The sequence below is a fragment of the Balaenoptera ricei genome, chromosome 6, assembly GCF_028023285.1.
Source record: "Balaenoptera ricei isolate mBalRic1 chromosome 6, mBalRic1.hap2, whole genome shotgun sequence".
Classification (NCBI taxonomy): Eukaryota; Metazoa; Chordata; class Mammalia; order Artiodactyla; family Balaenopteridae; genus Balaenoptera; species Balaenoptera ricei.
In genome coordinates this window covers 70,787,699-70,815,145 of record NC_082644.1, presented here as the reverse complement: position 1 = coordinate 70,815,145, position 27,447 = coordinate 70,787,699, and the positions used below count along the sequence as shown (strand labels likewise).

The window sequence follows — 27,447 nt, the reverse complement described above, 5'->3', positions numbered from 1 at the left end:
GAATGCCCTTAAAGAGCTTTGAGGCATTGCCCACTGACACGTGGGATAGTCCAGATTTTGGTATTTTAAGACTGTATTAATACAAAGGATTTGGTTTTGGTTGAATGACTATTAGTATTTTTAAACATGGATATATGTGTCAAACATCTGTTTTGTTTTAGAGAAAAATCTTTCCCACCGAAATGACTGATGGTTTTAACATCCTTGGGACACAGTTGTCTTTGTCAGGAGAGAGGAGAGGCATCGGCCTCCTGGCTTTGAAAACTGCCCAACAGTTTGGCATCAAGGAAATTTGCCTCGTCTTCTCCATGGAGACCACCGCAAGGGTGGAAACAATTGGTATCTTGTGATAGGATTAGGTCTGGGGATAATGTATCTTCCATTTGGGTGTTTTTTTATGGTAGAATAGCTTTTATTGCGCCTAAGTAAAGTTTAACTTTGTGGCCTAATTTACAAGCATGAAACCACATGCTACTAAACACATATTTACTTTCCTGACTTTGTCCTTTCTTTGGCTTTTCTGGACCAGGTTTATTCACATTTTTCAGTTTCTCTGCCTTACTGCCTTCTGGTGCTGACGGTAATGCTTCTGCTGGAGACTGGCTGGCGTTCTCCACCAGAGCACTGATTGGCCTCCACATCATGCTTATGATTAGATGTGTTTTACAGCTGGAGATCCTGAGATGTAGTTCTGTTCTTTGATCAACGGCATGCATGATGATAAGGACCAGGCCCTGGAAATGGACCTAGCTCTCTTAGCTTCAGTAATGGCACTTGAGGTGGCTTGTTCTAGGAATCCCTACAGAAACAGAGTCCAGTAATTTGTGGGCCTTTAGCAGACTAAGTCACTTCTTCTCTCATGTCTATCTTGGTGTCATAGTCCTCAGACTTTGTTGTTGGGTGTCATACCCAACAACCAAGCAGCTGAAAACAGAGCCTTGTCAGGCTTCTCTGCCATTAAATGAATTCCCTAGATGAGCCCTTGTAATCAACCTGTCTCCCCATGATTGACTAGCCAGTTGCTGCACCATAAAACGTTATCTTACTAGCTGGAAGGAAGTGTCATGAAAGTAAGGAACTCCATTTACCAGAAAAGAGAAAATCCTGAACCACATGGGACATGTCTTTGAGTATTCTGTAACCAATGATGTATTATTTATGCTCTTAGAAATTTTGAATGTATTAACTGGGAATCAGTTGTGAAATAAAGCAAATAGAATGAATGCGTTCTTTGCATGCCTTACGCTGGTTAAGTTTTACCTGTTGAGTTAGTTTTGTCAGAAACTGTTCATGACCCCAGAGATGTAACACTCAGAGACCAATTGAATTTCTAGCAATATGTGGTCAAATATGATCCTTGTGGGGCCTGGAAGGTTAGAACAGGAGCTGGCATGTAGGTGGGCATAAGATGGGGACCAGACCAAGAGGAATAAGGGTAGTGGCCCAGGGAGTATGAATCAAGGGAAATTGAGGACGTGCAGGCCCCCTTGAAGGAAAAGCAGACCTGTTTGTGGAGTATGAGGAGCATCCTATCAGCTAATCAACACCAATGTGGGTCCAAGGGGAATTACCTGTAGAATCCATGGAACAAAGTGTAAATCTTGTTTATGTTTTCTGTACTATTTGTATTCCTGTTTTTCAGATGAGGAAACAGAGAATCAATAGGTCATATAGCTAGAAAATGATGGAGCCAGGTATTTTTGATTTCAGAGGTTATACTTTTTGTCTGCAGAAAAAATATTAGAAGCTATCTATCTGTCTGTCTGTCTGTCTGTCTGTCTGTCTATCTATCTATCTATCTGTCTATCTATCTATTTTAATGTTCTCTTAATTGGTTAGATTCCCAAGGCAATAATCTATTCTTATCTATTCCTTATCTCTATTGTGTGGCCTTCCATGGCAATAAAGAATGAGGGTTTGTTTGGTTGAGTTACTTCATAAACTTAAAGACCACTGTGAAGTCATGCACTAGACTTCTTTTTCCAACTTAAAAATATGATTTTAAATTTGGGGGCTCAGAAGCCTTAGAAATTTCATTCTGGGATCTTCTAGCACCACTCCGGTAGATCTGGCCTTCAGTTCTGGTCCCCTGCAGCTCTGTGTGGCGTAACTCCAAGGGGCGGGCACCATTTATGTCATCTGTGTAAACACCCCACCAATGCAGATGATGCCCCTGGAGTTAAGTGATGTCAGGGTCCTGGTCCCACGTGGCCCCATTCTGTTCAACTACCTTCCTGATATCAAAGCTGCCATGTGTTCCACCCTCTCTCAGGAAGCACAGATTGGCTCATTAAGGTATCAACATCAAATGTGTATGGACCTGATTCTGCATGGCTCCCAAGGCATGGATGGTAGAGCTCTCTAGATTTTGAGGTGGAGAACTGAGGGGCAGGTGAGGGGCCACCCAAAGGTGGGATCAGCTTTGGAGTCACAAATAGGTCATACTTTCCCTATTGGTGCTACAGAATTTGCCACTGGTGGACATGTATGCTTGCATGATTTGGTGGCCATTTCTTTCCAGTCTCAGAAATGGAGAATTTTAAGAGGGGGTTGTAGTGTACTAATATGACATCAGATATTTCCATTATTGACTGATATGTATGGAAAGGGGGGCAGGGGCAGCAATTTTTCAGGGAATGTTTTGCATTTTAGTCTTACTACAATCAACAGATTCCTATAGGGATATTGCAATTCTCTTCAACCTAACTTCCTCCCTCAGCCATTTTTGCATTACTTGTTGTGTGCAAAGAAGGTGCTCAGCTTCCTTGTCCTGTAGGAATTTAAAATCCACTTATCTACTAATGGATGACATTTTTTCCCTGAGGAGGGATTTACTGAAATTCTGTTTATTTACACTGATAGTATACATGGATTTTTCTTCTCCTTATGGCTCTAGGACTTTGGGACTTTTCCTTTTCCTCTTACCAGCCAGGAGCTAGTCCAAAACACATCTTTTAACTACCCCCAGAACTCTATTAACTCTATCTCCTAATCTGTCAAATGCTCAGTAGTTGAGTGGGCCTGGCTTGGTGCCCAGTCTGCTCCGGCAGAATTCTCTGGACAAGCTGAAGCAAAGTCTATGGTTTACCTCTCCCCTTAAGAAGGATATCCCCACTGGAGCACTGCATTTATAGCCTGGATAAGGATGCACAGGCATGTTGATGGCAGGCCTCGTGGTCCCAGCACCCAGTGCAGCCCTTGGCAGCATTTGTCTGTCTGGCTATGGATTGTTGTCTTTGGCAAACATCAGTATTAGATTTTGAAATCTCTTCTGGCTTCCTCTTCTCATCCAGGATGCCATTAACTATCCCCCTCTAGATAGATGTGTGTTCAAAGACATAAGCTAATATGAACTCAGCATATAAATTGTAGATACAATTGATCTGAAATCTACATAACTTGAAAACTCAAAAATTGGACAATTTTCTGCTCTTTCTCTCCGTCTCTTGTCTCTCTCTCTTTTTTAAAAGAAAAAAAAAAAAGCACACACTGAGTTTTTGAGATGACCTTGGTGTCCCCCTCTCCCCACCATGGATCTTTGACCTCTTTAATGATATAAGGCCAGAGAGTTCAAAGATATTTGGTGAGTCATGGTAGGACCTTCTAGTAAGTCATGGGCTCACTGGCTTAGGGTATCTGCTGTGTTCTGCTTTCTGTACAGGACCCCATGTAATACCACCAAGGTTCTCTCTTGTGTCCTCACTTAGCTTCACTGGTTTGGGAGCTCACCAAGCTCTGACTCTCTTCTGTTAGGTCTCTTACTTTTCATAGGCTTCCTATGTGATTATCTCTCCTTACCTCTGGAATCCCTGTTCCTTTTCCCATTCCTCCTCACACTTTAGGCGTGAATACTTACATTGTACTCTTTTGGGCTCACAGCGCTACACACCTCTCATAACTCTGGAAAAAAAATGGTGGTTATTGTGCTTGGAGTAATGTTTTGTCAGGAGACAGTAATATGTCATTTATTCATTTATTCATTCACTTGGCAGTTGTGAGGTTATTGAGTACCTTCTCTGTGCCCAAGAATGGCCTAGAGGTTGAGAGTACAGGGTTGAAAATCCAGACCAAATAGAATCTGTATAGTTTTGTCATTGGTCTTGAGGCGTGTATGTGTCTTATGTGTCAACTAAGCAGACTGGAGGGGAGAGGCTGCCTTCCATAGGCAGCTGAATTCACACAGTTATGGCTTTCTTCCCATCTCCTCTGGAGCTGCACAGCCTGATGGTGATCTTGAGAGACCAGCAAGACTTGGGATCCTGTCCAACCCAAGTGTAGCAGTGTATTTGCAGAATAACTGCTATCTGAAGCCACATGGGAGGACCAGTTTCCTGAGGAAGCATATTCAGGGTGTCACATGTTTTCTAGGATGATACAATGACAATTTCATGTAATTTTTGGGGGGAGGGAGGGAGGGTCAGCCCATTAAATAGGTAACTAAATATGATTTTATTTTAAAATCTTTTAAGTATTTTCACAAGTCAAAATGCATTCTTGTCAAACTAGGAATTCTAAATTTTGGTTGAGAAAAGTAAACTGAGACATAGCGTAAATGTACGTTGATAGTTTTCAGTACTGTCTCTGCCCAATTGACCTTTACCTTGATCAGCAATTAAATTCTGACAGCAATTTCCAACTTAAAAAGTTTGCATGGCCGAGTACACCAAAAAGGAAGGTAGGGGAAGTTCCAGCCATGGGTTTGTTCCTGTTAAATGGAGCATTTTTATGGATCTCATTAAAGATCATGTTTACAAAAAAAATTTTGGGGGGGATTATTTTGCCATAAAAAAAACTTGAAAGTAGTTCCCCCTTCCCTCTCCCGCTCTGTATGAACCTGAGCGAAAACAAATGTGGTGAGCTAGGGAAGCAAAAAGGGGGCTAGTGATGCTCTGGAGAGTCCTGATATTACCCAGACAGGTCTTATGCATTTAGATCTCTGTCAGGGGTTGGGATGGAGGGGGTTGGAGTTTCTGTCCTGGTGACTGATGTGCTTGATTAACCAACAGCATCCAACCAAATCAGGCCAAGGCTTGGCCATGGATTTCACTACCCCCTGCAGGCTTATGCAGAGTCCTCCTGAATTGACTGGAAGCATGGAATTGCTGTCTTTTGTGAGTCTAGTCTGCCTTTCCACTGCACACTCTGGCTCATCATTTTCCCTGTGAAAGAAGGAAAGTCCCATTTCTTTTTTCTGCCCCTCAGGAAAGGCACAGCACTTATTCTCTCTTCAGTTCCTTGCAGCGGCCAACTATGCAGGCTTAGAAAGAAAAATGAAACTGTACAGGAGAGTGGTGTCTGCTGGAGTGTTTACGCCCACATTTAATGCCTGACTTGGGTTAGCATAAATCAAAAGACAAAGGTGTTTTATTTTCTGATAAAAATTTCTCTCTTACTTTCCTGGGGGGAGAGGATGGTGGGATGGGGTAGGAATATCCAGCAGGAGTGTGTACAGTGTGGTTCAGAGCTTAATAAATATGAGACACAGTCTGGAAACAGAAGTTATACATCTCTCCTAGGCCTCTAACAGAATTTGTGAAACATCAAACAGGGCTTGAAATATCCCAGATAGGACTCACATGGACTTCTGATGTAGGTTACTACCCGTGACTGAACCAGTGGTAAGTACCAGACACTGTATGAACACTTCATGTGCATCTCATATAATCTTTACAACAATCCTATGGGGTAGGTTTTGCATCATTTTAAGATGAAGAAAATGGAGTTGTGAGCAATCAAATAACTTGTTAATATCACACAGTTGGTAAGTGACTGAGCTGGGATTCCTGCCTTCTTCAAAGCCTCTTGGATTTCCCCAGTGAGGATCTCATAATCCTATTGAAAGCAATGCCAAGATAATCTTGAGTAGACTGGATACAAGCATCCAGCTACACATCCCTAAAACCAGATGATGCTTAGCATTGGTGAGTAGAATGGCTCCAACAGTGGGCTGGAGGAAACAAGGAATATATATGTGAGGACGGTTTATGATAGAATTAAAAATAGGCAGGGCTTGGGCAGAGGGTCTTGCGTAGTGTCCCTTCATACCTGTGGTCCCAGGCTTCTTTATTTTTTCATATTAAAATAGTTTTATTGCTTGAAACCTCTCTATCCACAACAAACTTCACTAATGGTTGGGGTAATACGGACTTTTTAAATTTTTTTTTTTTAACATCTTTATTGGAGTATAATTGCTTTACAATGGTGTGTTGGTTTCTGCTTTATAACAAAGTGAATCAGTTATACATATACATATGTTACCATATGTCTTCCCTCTTGCATCTCCCTCCCTCCCACCCTCCCTATCCCACCCCTCTAGGTGGTCACAAAGCACTGAGCTGATCTCCCTGTGCTATGCGGCTGCTTCCCACTAGCTATCTATTTTACGTTTGGTAGTGTATATATGTCCATGCCACTCTCTCACTTTGTCACAACTTCCCCTTCCCCCTCCCCATATCCTCAAGTCCATTCTCTAGTAGGTCTGTGTCTTTATTCCCGTCTTGCCACTAGGTTCTTCATGACCTTTTTTTTTTTTTTCTTAGATTCCATATATATGTGTTAGCATGCGGTATTTGTTTTTCTCTTTCTGACTTACTTCACTCTGTATGACAGACTCTAGGTCCATCCACCGCACTACAAATAACTCCATTTCGTTTCTTTTTATGGCTGAGTAATATTCCATTGTATATATGTGCCACATCTTCTTTATCCATTCATCTGTTGATGGACACTGAGGTTGCTTCCATGTCCTGGCTATTGTAAATAGAGCTGCAATGAACATTTTGGTACATGACTCTTTTTTTTTTTTTTTTTTTTTTTTTTTCTTTTTTTTTATTTTTTTTTTTTTTTAAATTTTTATTTATTTATTTATTTTGGGCTGTGTTGGGTCTTCGTTTCTGTGCGAGGGCTTTCTCTAGTTGTGGCGAGCGGGGGCCACTCTTCATCGCGGTGCGCGGGCCTCTCACTATCGCGGCCTCTCTTGTTGCAGAGCACAGGCTCCAGACGCGCAGGCTCAGTAGTTGTGGCTCACGGGTCTAGTCGCTCCGCGGCAGGTACATGACTCTTTTTGAATTATGGTTTTCTCAGGGTATATGCCCAATAGTGGGATTGCTGGGTCGTATGGTAGTTCTATATTTAGTTTTTTAAGGCACCTCCATACTGTTCTCCATAGTGGCTGTATCAATTTACATTCCCACCAACAGTGCAAGAGGGTTCCCTTTTCTCCACACCCTCTCCAGCATTTATTGTTTCTAGATTTTTTGATGATGGCCATTCTGACCGGTGTGAGATGATATCTCACTGTAGTTTTGATTTGCATTTCTTTAATGATTAATGATGTTGAGCATTCTTTCATGTGTTTGTTGGCAATCTGTATATCTTCTTTGGAGAAATGTCTATTTAGGTCTTCTGCCCATTTTTTGATTGGGTTGTTTGTTTTTTTGATATTGAACTGCATCAGCTGCTTGTAAATTTTGGAGATTAATCCTTTGTCAGTTGCTTCCTTTGCAAATATTTTCTCCCATTCTGATGGTGGTCTTTTGGTCTTGTTTATGGTTTCCTTTGCTGTGCAAAAGCTTTTAAGTTTCATTAGGTCCCATTTGTTTATTTGTGTTTTTATTTCCATTTCTCTAGGCGCTGGGTCAAAAATGATCCTGCTGTGATTTATGTCATAGAGTGTTCTGCCTATGTTTTCCTCTAAGAGTTTGATAGTGTCTGGCCTTATATTTAGGTCTTTAATCCATTTTGAGTTTATTTTTGTGTATAGTGTTAGAGAGTGTTCTAATTTCATACTTTTACATGTAGCTGTCCAGTTTTCCCAGCACCACTTATTGAAGAGGCTGTCTTTTCTCCATTGTATATTCTTGCCTCCTTTATCAAATATAAGGTGACCATATGTGCGTGCGTTTATCTCTGGGCTTTCTATCCTGTTCCATTGATCTATATTTCTGTTTTTGTGCCATACCATACTGTCTTGATTACTGTAGCTTTGTAGTATAGTCTGAAGTCAGGGAGCCTGATTCCTCCAGCTCCATTTTTCGTTCTCAAGATTGCTTTGGCTATTCAGGGTCTTTTGTGTCTCCATACAAAGTTTAAGATTTTTTGTTCCAGTTCTGTAAAAAATGCCACTGGTAATTTGATAGGGATTGCATTAAATCTGTAGATTGCTTTGGGTAGTAGAGTCATTTTCACAATGTTGATTCTTCCAATCCAAGAACATGGTATATCTCTCCATCTATTTGTATCATCTTTAATTTCTTTCATCAGTGTCTTATAATTTTCTGCATACAGGTCTTTTGTCTCCTTAGGTAGGTTTATTCCTAGATATTTTATTCTTTTTGTTGCAATGGTAAATGGGAGTGTTTTCTTAATTTCACTTTCAGATTTTTCATCATTAGTGTATAGGAATGCCAGAGATTTCTGTGCATTAATTTTGTATCCTGCTACTTTACCAAATTCATTGATTAGCTATGGTAGTTTTCTGGTAGCATCTTTAGGATTCTCTATGTATAGTATCATGTCATCTGCAAACAGTGACAGCTTTACTTCTTCCTTTCCAATTTGGATTCCTTTTATTTATTTTTCTTCTCTGATTGCTGTGGCTAAAACTTCCAAAACTATGTTGAATAATAGTGGTGAGAGTGGGCAACCTTGTCTTGTTCCTGACCAGGCTTCTTTTGAAGAGGAAAGCAGCTAGTTTTCATTTTCCTGAAACCTCGATGTCCTAGGGAGGCAGGGGTCTGACAATACAGTGGTTTGCATGTGAAGTGCTGAGACTCAGATGTGTGTAAGGTGTGTGTTGTGTGGGCAAGGACACTAATGCTGGTTGGAATCTTTTCCCTCCAGAGCACCCAGCAAACCTCAGAGAAGAAGGCTTCTTGGCCAAAATCTTTCTCTAAGGAGGGAGAGATCAGTAGCCAGCAGTAGACAATGCCAAGATATAGGTTAGGAAACCCAGCTTCATATGCTCACTGATTTTGCAAACCCAGAAAATGACGTCATGTATGATATGGATCAGAAAACATACAAAGAGTGAACTCTGGGAATAACCACAAGACCTGGGCAAAGGCTGAGGGTATTCGAGAAATTATTTTGAATCAAGTGTCAGAGTTAGACTTGAAAGACTAGGCTGTTCAGCAGTGAACTATGTGCTCAATTTGAGTGAGGGTCTCTGCTTTTTTGCTTTTCAAAATGTGGTTCACGTTGTTGGCATCGACGGGAAGCTTCTTGGAAAGGCAGAATTTCAGGTCCCACCCCAGATTTACTTAAGTAGGGTCTGCATTTTCAAAAGACCCCCAGGTGGTTTGTATGCACAGTGAAGTTTAAGAACCACTGTGCTAAAACATACTAGATATAGTACAGGGTATCAGGTACTGGTCAGTGATCTCAGTCTTGCCTGCACATTCGAATCACTTGGGCAGCCCCAACCCAGACCAATTAAATCAGATTCTTTTGGAGTAGGGCCCAAGTACTGACATTTAAAAAAAAAGTTCCATAACGTACAGCTAGATGGTGGGTGCCCCATATGAAAATGGGAATGTTGCTTTACTGATTGGAGTTCTGAAAGAATTGGCCTCTGGTGTGGTGCTACTTAACGTGTTTGTCAGTGACATAGAAAGGTATAAGATATACTGATTACATCCGCCCGTGATCGGGAATTGCGGAAGACTGCAAGCTGACATCCTGAAACCCATGAGGACTGAAACGTTCAGTGACTGTGACAAGAGGGGAGAAAGTGTGGACAAGTATAAGAGTCCTGCTACGTCTCAGAGGGCCTCCATCCTACCACATCAGAAAAGTATCCAAAGGTTAGAGTGAATTGCAAGTGAGTAATGATTTGGTAATGGAGGAGGGGCATGATTTAAAAGGCAGAGAAAAATCAGAGCATGTGAAATGCAGGGAGCAAGAAACCATGATGTAAACTTCCCCTGGTACTTGATGTGGTTAGAACCTTGCATAATATTGTCCAAGTTAGGATGCTAGCACTGAAGTGCAGTTATGATGAACTTTGGATACTTTCAGAGGAGACTGAGGCATGAAGTAAAGTAAAAAGGGTTGATGTTGTTTAGTACGTTGAATAAAAGACTAAGGGGAAAACAACATTTTTTAAATATAAAAAAGTGCTTTTGTTTGAAAGATGGTGATTAGCAGAGCTCTTTTACCAGAAGGAGATTAGAATGGAGAATAGATACTAGGAAGAACTTTGTGACGTAAAACGTGAGGAGGCTGTGAAAAAGGGTATGAGGAAAAGAAACTTTTATGTGCTAATGTTGCTTTGGGGCCCAAGAGGCAAAAATGGATCTTAATAATATACCTGGAGAGTGAGGACCCTACCAAAGGGTAAATAAGAGTCTCCTGCTCTCTCCGTATGGGGAGTAAGATAATTGTCCTGGAATTCTGCAAATTGACATTGACAAAGTTGGTGTTCCTTGAGTTTGCTTAAACACCCTCAACCAACTTTGTTTGTACACATCCAGTCTTAGCTGTCTAGGATTATAGGAAACCTTATTTATTCTGAGAAAGGGCATCTACAAATTACCACAACAAATTATTAGACTTGATGGAAAACATATAAACATTATCTTTAAGATTGTGAACAAGACAGGGGTGCCCTCTATCACCATTTTTATTCAACATTATTTTAGAGTTCCCAACCAACATGTAAGGTAAGAGAAATTAAATATATGTAAACACTAGAAGGGAAGAAACAAAGCTACAGTTCACAGATACTCTGAATAACTAGGGTTTATTAGAAAACCCCAATGAATCTATAAATAATTGATTGGAATTACTCAGAATTTGGTGATATTGCTGGATATAAAAAAAAATTAATTTAGTAAAACCAATCATTTCTACACACCAACTACAACTGAAAATTAGTTGTAAAAGGAGAGTATTTGCAAAAGCATCAAAAAAATCTTAAATACCAGAGTTTCACTTCCAGTAATGGCTGGCTAGAATATTTTAAACCAATCCTCAGAGAAAAGCTGGACAAAATACAAAAATAAATGTTTGAAGGTGCAGAGAGCTATGTAGGCAGTGATAATTTTCAGATTCAAGATCTGGAGTAAGAGGGAAGCCTCAGGAAAAGTGAATTCAGCATTTGGGGGTTGCTTTTCATTTTGAGGCAACCACAGATTCTAAAAACAAAAGCAATAGCTGAGAGATCCAGAAGCTGACCAGAGCTGTTAACAGTTTTACAGAGCTGGAGGAATGAAAAGTAGAGTTCAAGGCCCATCAAGAAGAGGATGCCTTGTTAAACATCCCAAGATTTTAGTTAGGACCCTACAAAAGGCTACACTCTAGGAGTAAAAGTTAACCAGAGCTAGACAAGTCCAAATAGGACTGAAGCTCAAATCAGCTTAATTCTGATTCGACCTTAACTGTATGTAAAATTAACTGCAAACTAAATCCTCTCTGGAGGGTAATAATATCATCCAGAGCAGCGTATTACCTCTACAGTTTTTCCTAAAAAATGTCCTCCTTGCTATCAAAAATAATTGGATATATAAAAAGGTAAGACTTGACTGAAAAATAAGATAAAAAATTAAAATAAAAACAGACCCTAAAAGGAGGTCCAGTTATTTAAGTTATCAGATATAGACTTTAAAATAACTATGATTAGTACATTAAAATAGTTAAAAGAAAACATAGAGACTGTTGGCAAGAATGAGAAACTTAAAAAATATCAAATGGATATTATAAATGGAAAAATGAAGTACTAAAGTTAAGAACTCAATGGGTGGATTTAACTTCAGATTAGACACATCAGACAAGGGAAAGATTAAAGTGGTAGGTCAGAAAAAAATATCCATATTGAAGGACGAAATGGAAACAGATGTACAATTTTAGAAGAACATAAGGTATATATGTGACAGTGAAAATGTCCAAGAAGAGTTGATGAGAGAAAGTGACAGAAGCAGTAGTTGGTGAAGTAGTGGCTGAGAATTTTCCAAAACAGATGAAAGACTTCAAGCCACAGGCTCAAGAAATGCTCTAATTTTTCTGAAACGGACAAATAAGCATATCTGGGCACATTATTTCCTCCTGTCTCCTTGCTTCTGGTGTTTCTTTTAGATCAGCTGTCAGTCTTCCTGTTGCTCCTGTGAAGGTCCTACATTTCTTTTTCTCTGACTTGCTCTACCCAATAGATGGTTATTGGCAGAGGGATAGAAAATGGACCACTTGAATAGGACAGAGAGACCAGAAATGGACCCATGAATATAAGGATATCTGTTATAATTATTTGGGAGAGTGGAAGAAAAAGGATGTATTTTTAATACACGATGCTGAGATAATTGATTATACATTTGGAAAATACATGAAATTTGATTCCTACCTAACATGATACTCAAAAATTAATTTCAGGTACACTAAATAGACCCTAAAAGGCAAGACTGTTTGAAATTAATGTAGGAGAATGTCATTGTGACATTAGGGTAGAGAAGGATTACTTAAATAAGACACAAAAGAATAACTCTAAAGGGAAATACTGATTATAATAGTTTATAATAAAATTAAAAATTCCTTCATTGAGATATTACAAATTGTGTGAATACATTATTCAGAATATATGAACTCCAACTAATGAATAAGAAAGAGAAATAACCTAATGGGAAAATGGACAAATGAAATAAATAGTAATTTTACAGAATCAATTTCACATGACAGATGGATAAATGGTCAATTTTATTACAGTCAGGGAAATGCAAATTGAAATTGCAATGAGCTACCATTTCATAATCAGCTGTTGAACAATACCAAGTGTTAACTAGGATATGGAGATATAGGAATTCTTATCCACTGCTGTTAGGAGTAGAAATGGGTATATCCATTTTGGAAATGTGTTTGGCAGTGTTGAACCATGAGCATGCCCTGTGATCTATGAATTACATGACCAGGTATATACCGTAGAGAAAATCTTGCATATGTGCACCAGGAGGCATGTACAGAAATTTTCATAATGGTATTTTTTATGAGCAGAGGTAATATAACATATATGTTTATATATGTTAAACACATAAATAAAATATAGATTAATATAAAAATAATCTACTGGTTTATTGTGCTGGTTAATCTTATGTGTCAACTTGACTGTACCACGGGGTGCCCAGATTGAACATTATTTCTAGGTGTTTCTGCGAGGGTGTTTCTGGATGAGATTACCATTTTAATTGGTGGACTCCATAGATTATACTCCCCAGTGTGGATGGGCATTATCCAATCTATTGAAGGCCTAAATAGAGCAAAAGGCAGAGGAAGGAGGAATTCACCACTTTTGCTCGCTGCTTGCCTGTTTGAGCTGGGGCATCTGTCTTCTGCCTTTGGACTGGGACTTACACCATCAGCTCCCCTGGTTCTCAGGCCTTCAAACTTGGGCTGGAATTATACCTCCAGCTTCCCTGTGTCTCAGGCTTGCAGAGGGCAGGTCATGGAACTGTTCAACCTCCACAATAGTATGAGCCAATTTCCGTGTGTGTATGTGTGTGTGTGTGTGTGTGTGTGTTTGTGTATAAGAGTAATAATCTATTTACAACAGAGCCAATAGGATATATTTTGGTTCTCTTTCTCTGAAAACCCCAAAGGATTTATCAAAAGAAAGACACATACTTATACAGTGGAACACTATACAGCAGTGAATATGAAAAAATTTACATGCACCAACAGTGATCAATCTCACAAATACAGTATTGAATTAAAAAGAGCAAGTCATAAAAGAATAATATATTGGTTTAACTCCATGACTGTAAAGATCAAATATAGACAATAAACTATATAGTGTTTCAGGATAACTATCAATATATGGGCAGTAAACACTATAAATTACCAACACAGTTACCTCTAAGGAGGAAGGAATGGGCTCTAATCCATGATGTATGTAAGTGGCTTCTGGGGTGTGGTGGTATTTTGTTTCTTGAAACCGATGGTGGGTGTTAATTAAAGAAAAATACCACATCAACTTCTCTCCCCTGTGTGGGGCTGGATGGCATTGCCAGGTGAGTCTGTAGTCACCACATCCTGGCGAAGGATGTGCATTGTGAGTGAACTAAGTATATGAAGCCAATTTTGGCCAAATCTCCATTTGCAGATCTCCTTTTCAAAACTATCAACTCATATTCATTTGTAAGAAAACCTAACCCATCATGTTTCAAATCATCTGTGATCAGATTGCCAAAATACGGTTTTTGGTACAGCTACTTGTTTTCACAAGGTCTTTGGAGACCATTTGTGACACTGTTTAAAATTGTTCTCCTTCTGTCCTGCCTTACAAATTCTGAAAAGTTTGGGCTGATTCAGTTCTTCTAAGCTGAAGGCCTCCATGCAAGGTCAAGTTAAGGTTTTCTCTCTATTTTGATTCCACGAACATTAAGGTTTCACCCTCCCACACTGCTGTATTGTTGTACAGTTCTCCCTAGTCCAGGGGAGGAGCTTTCTGTTTGGCTGTAGAAGCCCAGGTCACCTTCAACCCAGAGCTTTGGCAAACTCTCTTTGAAGGAACAGCTTGGTATCACATAGTGGCTTTCAGTTCAAAGGTGACACTTTATTCCCGATCTTCCTCCTCCATCATCCTTTGTTTGTACAGGCTACTGGTGGAGAGCAGGAGGGGTGAAGGCGTGATTCGATGGGGGAGGCTGGATTCTCACAGTGACTCAGTTCTCCTTAGCATTTGTTTATGCCTGCCTACTCCCAATCTTTAATCCTTACAAACCTTTCCCCACCTTAGTAAAATATAGTGTATTTCAGCCTTTCTCTTGTTCCTGGTGTTTTGCAGCTAGGATGTACCTTGAACAAAATATGCCCCCCTCACCAGTCTGGCGAGGAGAGATGGTGGAGTTACAGGGCCATTGGATGAGGGGAGGGTGAGGAGTGGAAGGAGGGAGGTTTGTTTGTGTTTCTCAAAGAGAGCTGCCCGTGATACCAGGCTGCCTGCCTTTGCTGGTTTGAAGTCCTTGCCAATAGCCCTTGCTTATTTCCTTGTGAGTATTCATGCATTATCATGAGGTCTTTTATTAAGCTGGCATAGTGGCTGCTCAGTTTTCCAGTAAGGAAGCAGACATTGCCTCATGGCCTTAGGCACTTCTGGGGGTAAAAGAATGTAAACTGCTAAAGCCCTGCCCCTCCATGTCCCCGCCTCAGACTCCATTATGTGCTGAAAACAGGAACTAAAAAACAACTAAAACACTCTGAATTGTCACAAAAGGAGAGCGCAGCCCCAGCTGACAGTGATGTGGGCTTTATGGGAGGAGAAGGTCTGCATGAGGAAAGAGAGAAAAAAAAGAAAGAGGGGGGACACTCAAGTGAGCCAGGGGAACAGTGTATGTGGCTTTTTGAGGCTTTGTGCTAGTATATACTTCTGGATTCACTTGGTGTTCTTTATTGACTTCGACTGTGTGTAGAAGATCCTGTCTAAGTACGTATCAAGTACTTTAACCCCTCTTTGATTGGAAATGTGTGAATGCATCAGTATACAGGGGTGTGTATATTTGGCAGGGGTGGGAGAGCAGTAATTCAACAGTCCAACAACAGAACACGAGGGAGTGGGATGGAGTGGAGCGTGGGCCACTGAAAAGCTGTCATCCCAGGCCGAGCCCTGGGTGCCTCCTCTCTCCCCCTGCCCAAGGGGCTTCTTTGCCAGGACCTCCAGAGGGGGTCCAGAGGGTGGAGAGCCTGTGACAGCTAAATCACTGGATGCCTGCCTACTGGGGAAGACCCTTACGTTGGCTTGGGCCCGCTTCTGTTTTATAGCCTGATAGATCTGCGCTCTCCCTTTCCCTCTTCAGAGGCCTACAATCTGCACCAAATGTTTCACATTACTCAGTGTGAAAAACCTCCTATTCTTTCAGATTTTTTACAAGTTCATACATCCGTGGAAACCCGATATTCCATATTTCATTCTGCTTCGTGGATGTCATTGTGAGGGATGCGGGTTCACATGCAACAGGCCTCTTTTGGCTTTGATCAGCTTGACCGCAACTAATTGTAAATGGAGAACAAATGAAAGAAATATTTACAAATTTCATGGGAATTCAGGCAGGGCCTAAGCCTTCCCTAATGCTTCCATTCACAGTAAATGTTTATTGAATACTTTGACTCTACTGTGCACTTCAGTATTTATATAGTATTAGGTTTTAGCTTGTTCTGGAGGGATCCAAAGAGTTAGTAAACCGACCTTCCCCTTCTCCCTGCTTTACCCCCTTCCCTTCTGCAAACTTCCTTTCTTTGGCATTACAAAATCTGCTGCTGCCTAAAGAAAACCAACTCAAATTCCGAAGCGAAGCTACAGCTGTAAGAAGGGGAAGGAGAAAAAGGGGGGGAGAGACAGAGAGAAGGGGGAAAAAAAGGACCGTAAAATTTAAAACAAATTTTGAGTTGCATAGTCGAGTTGGGAAAAGTCAAATGAAATTGTTTGAGATTTGTTCAAAATAAAGTTATAAATTTTTGGAACCAGGTTAAGCAGCTGTTGGGTCAGGCAGGCTAAGGCCTAAAAGGCAGCACCGACTAAGAGCTGAATATTATGCAATCAATCAACAGTTGCCTGGATACAAAGAAACATCCATAGCCCTGTAAGAGGATTTCTGATTTAGGACTTTCCATTTCTAAGCCTACTTTTCCAGAAGAAATTTTGTTCACTCAGAAACCAAAATAACCTTTGTGATTTCTCCCTGGAGGTAATAGAGACGAGTCACGCTATGGCTAGGAAGGGGTTGGCCGACCCCCGCTCCAGCTTCCCCGCCTCATGGCATAAGCTGGAAGTCCTATCAGACCCTAGCTTCTTCCAACTGCTGTCATGAGCTGCTGACACTTCCCAGGGCAGCTTAGACAAGTGACGGTCCAGATACTGAAGATCAGACAGGAGGTGACTTCTTTCCAGAGAGCCCTTTGGTTACCACCTTGGATGGCAAGTGCTTCTGAGGTTGGCCAATCAATGCTCCAACAACTGCTCTTTTAATCAGGAGTATTTCACATCTGTACCTGCTGTACCCTGGGCCCGTTCCACACTAGGAGTTGGAAAAGGCTAGATTCTGTTGTTTGTGGACCCTGGCTTAACCTGCTGTTCTCCACCTTTCCACCCAGGCATGAAAGACATGATTTAGGGATCACACAAAGGAGAGGGTGAATGGCCGCAACAACCCCAAAACAACCTGAAAGTCTAATGAGAGAGGTGTTTGCAAAGGAGGTGGTCGTAAGACAGGATAGACGGCTTGCGATAGAGGAGAGGTGGCAGAGAAGAGGGATGGGGCGTTGGAGAAGGTCAACTCCAAAGCTAAGAAAAAGTGGGAATGGGATCCCAGAAAAGAGTGTTCAGAGCGTTTTATTACAAATTTGCTATAGAAAGTAATATTTTAACTTTTACTCATTGTTCTCCTTCCAGTGCTCTCCTCTTGCCTCTGTAGCTGCACTTCTCATTCCCAGGAGTCCTCTTTTAAAAAACTGTGTTTTTCAAACAATAGCTTCCCATCACAGTGTGCTCTTATAGCCTGCTTACTCTTAAATGTAAGTGGACAATAGTAACAGTTTTCGTTTTTAAAGATTATTTGCAAAAAGCTAAATGGACAGAGCTGGAATGGTGGGGTTTCTTAGCCACACAGCAGAGCACAGAGCTGGCTGGAAGTGAACTAACTGACCACATGCAAACTGCTTGACCTTGCATGTGGTCAGTTAGTGGGGGACATTGGTCTTGGTGGGTAAGGTACTGCTCCGTAGCCTCAAAAGGCAAGATAGTATGGTGTTTAAGGACTTTAATTTTGGAACCAGACTAGCAAGGTCAAATCCTGTCTCTGCCACTAATCAGCTGTGTGATGGGCAAGTTTCTCAACGGCTGTCTACCTCAGATTCCTCATCTAGAAAATGGGGCAAATAATAGTGCCTATGTCATGGCATTGTTCTGAGAACTGAATGAGTCAATGTACATAAGATGTTTAGAGTAGCACCCAGCACATAATACATGGTGCATTAGTGTTGGCTGTTTTATTATCTCAGGAGGCAAGAGGTATTTTCTTTATCAGAGAATTAAATTCTCACTGCCATCTTAGCAACAGAAGTGTTTATGCAACTTAGATTTCTTTGCTCTTTTAGAAAGATACTCTACTTCAGGGCCCTTCTGGGACTAACAATCCTATCAATTTACGTTTAGTACTCAGGAGTGACTGCTGTGTTTTCACGTTTTAGTTATTTCTTATGGATTTTAACTCAATACTACATGTATTTTAAATCATATATGAATTTTTAAAATGTATGTTCCCCTTAAGAATCGAGAGGAGAAAATCCACCTGCAATGCATTTGCGGAAGAATGCTCAATTAGAAAGATCTTTAAACTTGCCCTTAGCGCATTAGACCAGTTTTCTTCAGTGTGCCTTAAGCAAGAAAATAGTCGTTTTTCCTAATTATCTGTTTTAAAGATGGTGATTATAATTTTTCAATGGTCAGATATTGAATGAATTGTTCAGAAATGAAATTAGAGTGTGTGTTAATCAGTATTAATTAACGGAAGCAGAAGGAGGGAGGTGGTGGACAGCTGTAAAGAAGTGTTGTCTACCTTTCCTATTAAGGACTTGTCTGGACTTCCATGAACAAGGGACAGAAGACATTTATTCTACCTGAAATTTGAGCTATGAAAATTGTCCTGTGTCTAAACATTCTTAACGCCTCCAGCATTTTTTCTAAACTGCAATTTAAAGAACAAGAAAGCAAGTAGTTCGCAAATGGTGCCTCTGCACAAATGGCCAACATTCCAGATGGGGTTTTGTGGGGCTCCACCCACATTAAGTTGACCGAAATGGGGGTGACCCAATGACAGTAGACCCTTTTGTTGTATTGTTTTGATGCAGAGCAAGTGACATTCCTCAGGCCCCTTTTCATGTAGCAGTACGCCACAAAATACGTTGCTACTCTTCTTACCTGTGGGACTGGCTTGTATCAACTCCAGCACTTTTAGGCTTATCCGACGGCAAATGAAAACTGATACTGGTGGGCAGTGTTATGACTACTTGGTTACCGGACAACCATTCACCTCTGTTTCCAAGTCCTTTGAGCAGTTTCAACTTAACCCTGAAAAAATGTTTATGAGCAATGATATATACCTATATATCCAAGAATATATTTATACAAGAAAAATAGGAAAATATGCACCTATGTTCTCTTCATATGATATATATTACTCATTCATGCTGGGATTAGACATTGTATCATGATGATGGGTGCATATGGGTTTGTGTGTACACCTGTTTATGTGGTGTAATGTGACTCTGTTTGTATAGGTGCATGTCTATGTGGCTATAGATACATGTAGACACTCTGAAAACAGTGCTTCTTTGGCTATAGAGTGAACAAATCCCCAAACCCATTGATTATGTGAATGTTGCTCATATAATATGCAAATCCTACAGCACTGCTAAATGTTAGAATTGTGGGAAAAGGGAGATGGTCTTAGAAATGTCTTCTATAACATTCCTTGTGACATTGTGATTTAATTGTCCTGGAATGTAGCACAAGAGGTTTGCACCTCTTACCCCCTTGAGCACTGAGAAAATTATAGGCTCAACCAAATTACAGTGAAACAAAATCTGTTGAAAATGAACAATCTATTTTATGAATTATGACACAATATAAATATTCAATAATTAATACATGCTAATACACACATTCAATATATTCAACTTTTCAACTGCAAATATTTTCTAGAATGCCTTTATGTAGTTACATCTACTATCTGTGGAAATTGAATTTTAGCTTTAGCCTTGGGTAAATTTCAAACAATGACAGTTCACTGGAAGTGACTCCAGATGCCGTTGAATATAGAAATTGAAAACTGGCAGCTAGCATGCCAGATTTTGCCAACAATTGGGTTTTGTTTGGCCGCTTGGTATCTGTATGTGTTTGTGTGTGTGTGTGTGTGTGTAAACATTTTATGGAGGTATAATTGTGACACAATAAACTGCACGTATTTAAAGTATACAATTTGATATTTCACAGGTATATACCTGTGAAACCATCTTTACAATCAAGATAATTAACATATTCATCACCACAGAAAGTTTTCTCATGGCCCTTTGTAATCCCTCCTTCCTGTCCTTAGCCCCTCCAGGCAATCACTGATCTGCTTTCTGTCACTATAGATTAGTATGAGTTTTCTGAACTACGAATTTCTGAATGGAATCATACTGTATGTACTCCTTTTATGTCTGGCTTCTTTCACTCAGCATAATTATTTTGAGATTCATCCAAAAATCATAATAATTACAAAGGTTTTCTCCAATGTTTACTTGTAGAAGTTTTATAATTTAGGTTTTACATTAGCGTCTACATCCACGTTAAGTTAATTTTTGAACGTGATCTATGTTCTGTATCTATGGTTCCATAGATGGAAGTTCATTTTTTTTTCATATGAATACTGAATTATCCCAGCACGCACTGTTTGTTGGAAAGACTATTCTTTATTCACTGCATTGCTGTGACACTCTCAAGCTGGGGCAGTTGTAGGGGTTACCTCATTTTCCATTTCTCAGAGGTCAGTGTCCCTCGCTGACTGATGTCTAGTGTCTTGAAAACCATTGTTTCATATATTTAGTCTATTATTGTTTATTTCAAGTGGGAAGATAAGTTTGATCCCTGATGCTCCATCTTGGTGAGAAGTAGAAGTCCCATGCTTAGAGTATTTTTGAAATTTTAAAATAGATAAAAATTAGGAAATATCGTATTCAATCTAGATTCCTGGCTTCTCATGGAAAATCTGCAGATTCGGCAAAATGAGATATACACTCCACGTGGCATCAATCAATTGCACAGTTCCCTCTTTCTTTGTGGCAGGAGCTTCCTAGCTTCTCCCAGTCCCCATCTTGCTTGCTTCACTCATTTAACTTACCTACTCGAGCCCCTTAGTCCTGATCAGTCCAAGTCTTTCATTTCATTCAGGAGGAAAGGGAGAGAGGCAAAGTGAGATGCTATTAGAATCTGGGTTATCTGGCTCCAAATCCAGTGGTATTTCCACAGAGATTGAACAGTCATATTGTATTATTAGTATGGAGATAAGCAAACTGAAGGTCTCATTAATTGCTGACAGATTTAGATGCTCAGTGCCTATCACTCACACTCTTCTTACATCTTGATATTTATCTGTGAAGTTTATTATAATTTATCTGTTGCAGTATTTGGAAGCAAATTATATAGCAGGGATTTAACTGTTTTTTTTTTAAAAGAATTGCTTATTCAACAAAACCATCTTTTGAGGACTATCATTTTTCCTTATTAAATAAATTGCCCGCACACCTATCAGAATGGCCAACATCTGGAACACTGACGACACCAAATGCTAATGAGGATGTGTAGCTGTAAGAACTCTCATTCATTGCTGGTGGGAATGCAAAATCGTGCAGCCACTTTGGAAGACAGCTTGGCAATTTCTTACAAAACTAAAATACTCTTACCGTTTGATCCAGGAATCATGCTCCTTGGTGTTTACCCAAAGGAGTTGAAAACTTATTTTCACCCCAGAACCTGCACATGAATGTTTATAGAAGCTTTATGTATAATGACCAAAACTTGGAAGCAACCACGATGTCTTCAGTAGGCGAATAAATAAACTGTGGCACATTCGAACAATGGGTTATCATTTATTGCTAAAAAGAAAGGGGCTGTTAAGCCACGAAAAGACGTGGAGGAAGCTTAAATGCATATTTCTGAAGTGAAAGAAGCCAATCTGAAAAGGTTACATAATGAATGATTCTAACTATATGACGTTCTTACCCCAAAACTATGGAGACAGTAAAAAGGTTAGTGGTTGTCTGAGGCTTCGGGGAGGGAGAGATGAATAGGCAGAGCACAAAAGAACTTTAGGTGAGTGAAAATACTTTGTGTAATACCATAATGATAGATACATGTTGTTACACATTTGTCCAAACCCATAGAATGTACAACACCAAGAGTGAACTGTAATGTAAACTATGGACTCTGGGTTATAATGATATGTACATGTAGGTTCATCAGTGGTAACAAAGGTACCACTCTGGTGGGGGATGCTGGTAATTGGGGAGGCTGTATATGTGAGGGAGCAGGGGTATATGGGAAATCTCTGTACCTTCCATTCAATTGTGCTGTGAACCTTAAACTGCTCTAAAAAGTAAAGTCTTAATAAAAATAAATAAATTGCTGGCAGCATTTATGTTGAGTGTCGCAAGCTCTGAGTCCCACCATAAGATAATACTGAAATGACAACAACGTAGAGAATATGTTTATGGTGTTTCTCATCTATTCATAACTTTTTTAGATTATTGAAGGTGTTTATGTATATGTATATACATGGAGAAATTCAATCTGTTAGCCTGGGAAATGACGTAATAACAAGCTATATTTACCCATCCCCTGTCTCAACTGATTAGTCAAAGTATTATTAAACTGTTGTGCAAAATATAGGAATAAGGGTCAAGAAACAAACCACAAAACCACTAAGGATCACGTGAAGTCACACTTTCTTAGTAGACATGTTGTAAAAATGCATACGATGCATTTTTGGAAACAAGTCTAACATCTTACAAAAATCTGTCTCTACTCTCAGATGTTAGATGCGATGGAAAAATAAACTATGTAGAACAATTTATAACTTTTGATTTCGTATTCTGGCTTAAAAAATAGATCCTGTAGAAAAAGAACTGAAGGCATAATACAGAATTATTTTGGTATTATTTTACTGACTTACCACAGATGACTATTTCTGATTTAGAAACAAAAAGGAACTGTCAAACTCCCTTACGATTTCCATGTGTTGGATTATATTAGATACCTAACAGAAACTTGTTTTACCTGCTTGCAAGAGCTTTTAAAACTGCCTGTGTGACAAAGAATACCCTTCCAAAAGCAAAGTGGGAACATGCTTTTACTAAGATAGCAGATAATAACAAAGCTTGGGCTTCTGGGGAATATGTCCCCTTCCAGCCCAGCAGCTGGAGAGCTGCCCTTGAACGACGGAACGGAGCAAAGAAGCTCAGGATGTGGGTTTCTACTTTTCGGAGCTGACGGTATTGGGGTGTAGGATACTTTATATATTGATAAGTTCTCAGACGGTAAATTCTGCTCTTCTAACAGGTTTTCAAAAGAGTGTTGTTTAAAACCACTGAGCACTTTTTCTGTTTCTTTCATGCTTACCTCTCTCCATTCCTATTTTTTCTCTCTTCCTCTCTTTGCCTTTTCCCCTCCTCCTCGGCACCTTCTTAGGACTTGCTTCTTTCTGGATTCGAGCATGTCTATGTTAGCCTCTCCTTGAGAATCCTCACTTAACCGCACCTCTCCACACATATCTTTCTCCCCCTTAGCATGTCTCTTTAGAATGCTTAAACAGGACATTCACACCCACTGTGTCTCCTCAGATCCAGCAATGTGACCAGTTTCTGTCCCCAGTTCCCTTCCAAAGCTTCCATTCTGGCTAATATCTCCTGTGGTCTGTTCATGGAGAGAAAGATTGATCAGACTGAATTTTTTAGCGATCTCATGCCTCCTTGGGCAGAGTTTGTTTCTCTTCTTTCTAAGCCAATTTGACTACCAGAGACATTTTTTTCACTTTATTTTCTTCTCACTTCATTTTTCTTACATTTTTCTCCACCTTCTCCCTCCTGACTCTTCATTAACCTGATCATCGACTCCTTTTGGCTCTATACTCAACATCGATTTCCTCCCAGATCGTATCTCCTCTTATTTCATTTCCTACATTTTCATAGACAATCTGTAATTTAAAGTTTTGTTTTGACCCCAAAGCTTGGAAATATGCTGATAAGTTTTTGATAGTCTGGGTTTCTTTCACCATCTTCCTTCACTCCCCATCACTCTTGGTTTTCCTTTATTAAAACAAAAAATGTTATTGTCACCACTGGAGAGAGCATCTACTCAAAGTTGATTTCCTCTCCTGAAGACATCTTTCTTTTTACACATAGTTGTGCACATCTCTTTCCTTGTTGCGACTCCTGGAGACCATTCGTGATGAGATGTTTATTTTGTGTTTGTGGCTCTTTATCATTTTCCTCCCAGTCATCCTTCCCTATCTCCATTCTAAGCCTAACTTTGACTTCCTTGCCTTGAGGAAGGTTGTAGATGGGTCTGAAGATGAGGTGCTTGAAGTGGCTCCCTGGCCCTCTTTCAGCTGCTGGCTTTTGCTTTCCTGGAGAGGACTATGCTGTGGGGAGGGGAGGGTAGGCGAGTAGAAGGTTGGGGAGATGGAAAGTGATAGAGAGTCTCTTCCTGACCTGGGGAGGAGACAGAGGGTCATGGTCCATGGCTCCCATGAAAGCTGGTGACCTGTGTCCCACTCTCACGTGCCTTAAGGGAAGGACAAGGCTGGGACTAGGGTGAGGCAAGTGAGGCAACTGACTCAGGCATAAAATTTGAGAGGACTCTCAGAAAACTCAGTGATCAAGGTAATTATATTTTATTGCAATATTTTAAAAAGTAAAAATTAATGCAAAAAAATCCATGATGAACAAATATCAATATTTTAAATAAAGACAGGCTGTGGAAGGGGTGGAACTCCAGAGGATGGTAGCTGGTGTATCCCAGGCATTGTTGCCCCCAGGCAGCTTAGCAATGATTCCCAGGCTCCAAGGGCACCGATGTAGCGGAGTCCCTTGATTTCTAGGAATCCTGGGGGTTTGGGCAGGAGCCATCCCAATAGCAACCAGTACGGAGAGACGGACAAGAGGGGGCATCTGTAAAAATTGTTTGATGTCGAAAAAACCCTGGAGACCTTTGCCTAGCCATGGGTAGGAGCCCAGGTAATGGTAGAAGTAGGGCCTTGCTTTTGGATAGATTTTTTATTTCAAATAAATATAAATAAGGCATTTACTGCACTCACAGCTTTACTGTTGCAAATTCATACTGAGAACACTGCCTCCATCTGGAGCTTTGTCACTATCTTGAGTGAGGAATGGGAAGCTGAGATTCTTTATTTTCTCTCCCCAGTTCTGTATTGCCTTCCCTTCCCTATCACAAAGTCCACTCCTATTATTAACCTGTGACTCACTGACCTGGCTTTCATACATTTAAAGATCTGGAAAGAGTATATAAAAAACCAAAGACATCCTCTTCTTCTTGCTTTCACATCCTTAAGATCTGACCTCTTTTTTCAAGTCTCAGAATCGGCACCTTAATATGGGTTCTGCAAGGCAGCTTGACTTGACGGAACGGTCATGGGCCCCGTGAATGCTAGGCCTGACTCTGCTCTGAACGAGCTGTGTGAATGCGGATAAGTGAGTAACTTTCACTCTCTGACCCACAGTTTCCTCATCTGTGCAGAGAGGGTTAAACCAGATGAGCTCTAAGGTTTCTCTCTGGCCCAACATTCCATGCGTTCTAAGGATGATTTTATTTGTCACCGAAATGCGGATTTCCAGCCAGTTCACTTATGCCCACTTTAAAACAGCCCAGCTCTGATCTTACTTCTCACCCTGTACTTTGGCATTGTAGTTTCCATTTTCAAAATCTGTTGACCTTTAGTTGTCATCTGTGTTAAAATCAGATTCTTCACTCTTGGTTTCAAGATGCCAGCTTATCAAAGGAAAATCTCTAACAAGGTCTTTGCTCTGCCTGAATGTAAACTTTGCTGAATGTTAAAGCAGAAAAGGAAACCATAAGACTTTGGGCCAACCATAAACTAGTTTCCTCATCTGTGAAATAAAGAGGTTTTATTAGATGCTCTTTTAAGCCCTTTTCAGTTTTAAAATTCTAAATTACTTCAAGAAGCATGATGTTCTTAGATTCTGAATAAGTTTGGTATCTTTTTTGTCCCAATCATCAGCCTTTAGAGTATTCCAAGTTTCTTCTCCCATCTATTACCTACAGATTTACATAGAAGTATCAGCTTCTTAGCTCTTGCTTGGCCCAACAAACTTACGAAACTTGGTGTTTGACGAACACTGCTGTTTTATAAAGAGGTTGGGGAGTTCCCCTAATCCATATTATTTTAAACATTTAAAAATCTGGAAACCTTTTTTTTTTTTTTTTTAAGTGTAAAGTGGTCTTTCTAGCCACTGCGGAAAAGAAAGCTGTGTATGTTCTCTACTTCATTTGCCAAAAGAACGGCATAGGCTTTCTCATTCTGATGCTTGGGGACTGTGAGATTTGGTCTCTGGATCCTTGTTTTAAAGACAACGGTGGGGTCTCCTTGCTTCCTGGTGTGGTTTCACTGCCAGGTTCTGTGAGTACTTCTGGGTCACTGACCCAGCTCTGCAGTCTCTGGGGCTGCTGAAGGGGCCTCTGGGGAAAGTAGGCACATCCTGTTGAGTCCTGGCTGTGTTGCTGTGTCCCACAGGACTTCAAGAATTTCTTTCTCTTAAGTGGTAGCATATCAGTTATACCGAAATGCACTTTAGGAAACAGTCTTCAGGAGGGTGCAGATAAGTTCCTACAGTCTTAATAGATCATCCCCAACTCACCCTTCCAGTCCCACTTCAGTGTGATAAGGCTAAAAATTTAGCTCTGGCACCTACACTCAGGGACAGAGTCAACATTCCAGAGGCTCTGCACATATGTACACATTCTGTGATAATGTGTGGACTTTTGTATTGAGTGAGGCTGAATTCAGAGAGATGACAGAGCTTACTAAAGTGGATAAAGTGAAAATTGTAGCTTATGATGGTAAAAATACTGGCTTTAATACTACAGAATGTAGAGAGGAAAAATGGCTTTTTAGTGCCGTCTTCTGTCATTAAGCAGAACTTTTTGAAGTGCAGCAAAAATGAGACTTTAAAAAACATTAGTCTAGAAATGCAGGAGTGATTACACTGTGATGCACGGATTGGAGGATGTCAGTAGAGAGAAGCTTGTAATTCTGTGACCTCTTATATCATCTTCATTATGCAGCATGAAGAAACTTAACTTTTTATGACAAGTCAAAATTGTTGCCAAAGAACAGCATTTAATAAACTCATTCTAAAACTCATTGTGACTAATAATAGGTGGCACTGTTAAGCTAGCAATATAGAGATATTAGATAAGCATTTTATTAGCTTTAGATAAAGAGCACCATGTTCATTGTAGGGAAGCTGGAAAAATATATCATTTCAGTAAAGTCATGTCGGTTTTATCAGGTATAACTTTTGCAGTTAATAAAAACCATTAGCAAGAGGTTATAGCAAATTCTGGATAAATTTTACTTAGAAAATCTATTTTCTAAAGTAATACAGAACCAGTGGTAACACTGGTATGAGAAACCTACTAAGAAATAAAACTCTGTTAGGAAAATGTAGATAATCTTCAGACAGAGTTCCCAGCCAAAACAAAGCAACAAAATCAAACCACAAAACCCTGTTCCCAATAAGATAAAATAGTCCCATTTGACATTAAATCATTTCTTGAATTGGCTATATTGATCAAGATTCATACATTTAAAAATAACCTTACATCCTAATATGTATTTGACTTTTAATTTAAAAATCTTACTAAATGTAGAATAAAAGGGGATGGTGGTGTGG

The 27,447-nt window shown here is 40.0% G+C and overlaps 1 pseudogene; it reads left to right on the top strand.

The window, feature by feature from the left end:
- The first annotated feature begins 182 nt into the window (after positions 1-182).
- LOC132368073 (transcription initiation factor IIA subunit 2-like) lies at positions 183-26,685 on the top strand (annotated as a pseudogene).
- The last annotated feature ends 762 nt before the right edge of the window (positions 26,686-27,447 follow it).